At 32.0% G+C, this 2,421-nt stretch overlaps 1 long non-coding RNA gene across 1 annotated transcript in view; it reads right to left on the reverse strand.

Annotated features, from left to right (window-relative positions):
- The window catches only part of LOC106874490 (uncharacterized), a 15,742-nt gene that overhangs the window by 11,370 nt on the left and 1,951 nt on the right, over window positions 1–2,421 (reverse strand). The window contains exon 2 of the long non-coding RNA XR_001410014.2: window positions 1,742–1,869. This is a non-coding gene — a long non-coding RNA (uncharacterized LOC106874490). The remainder of the gene's footprint in view (window positions 1–1,741; window positions 1,870–2,421) is intronic.

Here is a 2,421-nt window from a genome sequence, read left to right on the forward strand (position 1 = left end):
ATATATATATATATATATATATATATATACCTCGCCCAGATATTTATTATATATATAATATTCTATAATTATATACATAAGTCTTGTGGATTCATCATTTATCTTTTTGCCAACATAAAAAAGCGTGTTATTGTCTCGGAGATACTAATGGTAGTTGAAATGGCATTAGCGTCTATTTCTAATTTCGGTACGTGGCGAAGCAATTAGCTGACCCTTGATTATAATTATGTATATGATTATAGAATGTTTTGCATAATTCACCTAAAAAGGCTATTTTATCGTACTGACTACTTGGTAGAATTATTAATTATTAATCAATTAATTAATTGATCAATTAATTAATTAATCTTACCCCATATTATTATATATATATATGTGTGTATATATGCAATTATGCTTGTATGTATGCATGTATGTATGTTTTTATTTATTTATATTTATTTCAGCGTTGCTTTTTGTTGATGAAATGTTAACTTATGATAGCATATAAATATAATTGTGTGGGAAACTGTTGGTGATCCAGCATTGCTCTCGAACCCACGGCTATTGTTGAATCATATTAATGCAATAAGGTGTATGATACGTGAAACACTCAGCAACTACCAGCTGATACTAATGTACAGAAACGACTGTAGTGATTTTGGTTTGGATTAAAGCCTGTTGAATCCATCTTCTTGTAATATAATATGAGTGTGTGACTCATGAATAATAATAATAATAATAAAATAAATAATAATAAAAATAAATAAATAAATAAATAATAATGAAATAGATAAATAATAATAATAATAATAAAATAAATAAATAATAATAAAAAATAAATTAATTAATAATAATAATAATAAATAAATAATCATGGCGGTGCTCCAGCATGACCGCAGCCACTTGACTGAAACGCATAAATACATAAATAAATTAATAATAATAATAATAATAATAATCTTTTCTACTATAAGCGCAAGGGCTGAAATTCTGGGTGTGGTAAGTCGACGATTACATCGACCCTAGTGTTCAGCTGATACTTATTTTAATCACCTCGAAAGGATGAAAGGCAAAGTCGACTTTGGTAGAATTTGAACTCAGAACGTAAAGCCGGAAGAAATGTTGCTAAGCATTTTAGCCCAGCTTGCTAACGATTCTGTTTGCTCGCCGCCTAAAGAATAATAATAATAATAATAATAATAATAATCTCAAATGTTGGCACAAGGCCAGAAATTTTAGGGGAAGGGTAAGTCAGTTTCATCGACTTCGGTGTTCAACTGGCAATTATTTTATTGAAAAAGGAAGGAAAGCAAAGTGGAATAATAATAATAATAATAATACAGAAAATTGCACTACTGGGCCCTGCACACATCCTACGCAAAACACTTTCAATACAGTAACCATAAGAGCATCACAGCAAACCACAGCACATACCCAAGGCACACAGAGCTGCGCTCGGTAGTGAAGTGAAAGCACGTTATAAAAATAAAACTACTGAACAATAATAATAATAATTTTAGGGAGAAGAGTTAATCGATTACATCGATTCCAGTACTTGACTGGTAACTTTATTCTATCGACTCGAAGGGATATGGCTTCAGAATGTAAACAAAAAAAGAAAAAAAGAAACAAACAAACGTACACACAAATGCTATGAAGATCTTTAAATTTATGTATCAAAATTGAAATATGAAAATGAAAGTAGCTTAGAATTGCCGTGGGCCCTACTACATGATATTATAAAATTTGGAATACTTACTGTGTTGTCATGTAGTCCTGTTCGGGAAACATAAGCTGTCTGTGTGTGTGTGTGTGTGTGTGAATGTGTATTAAATACTCTGTGGCCAAGCTGTCCTGGGGTCTAATCCGACCAGTTCAAATGTATTGCTAAAATCAGAAACAATAATAATAATAATAATAAGAATAATGATGATGATGATGATGATAAAGATGATGACCATGATGATGATGATGATGATGATGATAAAGATGATGACCATGATGATGATGATGATGATGATAAAGATGATAATAATAATAATGATAATAATAATAATAATAACGATAATAATAATCCTTTCTACTGTAGGTACAAGGCCTGAAATTTTGAGGGAGGGTGATAGCCGATTACATCGACTCCAGTGCTTAACTGGTACATATTTTATCGACTCTGAGAGGATGAAAGACAGACAAAGTCAATCCTGGCGACATTTGGGATCACGTTAACGATTCAGTCAACTCGCCGACTTCACACCACCACTACTACTACTACTACTACTACTACTACTACTACTACTACTACTACTCTTTTACTTGTTTCAGTCATTTGACTGCGGCCATGCTGGAGCACCGCCTTTAGTCGAGAAAATCGACCCCAGGACTTATTCTTTGTAAGCCTAGTACTTATTCTATCGGTCTCTTTTGCCGAACCGCTAACTT

Source organism: Octopus bimaculoides, chromosome 26 (genome assembly GCF_001194135.2).
Source record: "Octopus bimaculoides isolate UCB-OBI-ISO-001 chromosome 26, ASM119413v2, whole genome shotgun sequence".
Classification (NCBI taxonomy): domain Eukaryota; kingdom Metazoa; phylum Mollusca; class Cephalopoda; order Octopoda; family Octopodidae; genus Octopus; species Octopus bimaculoides.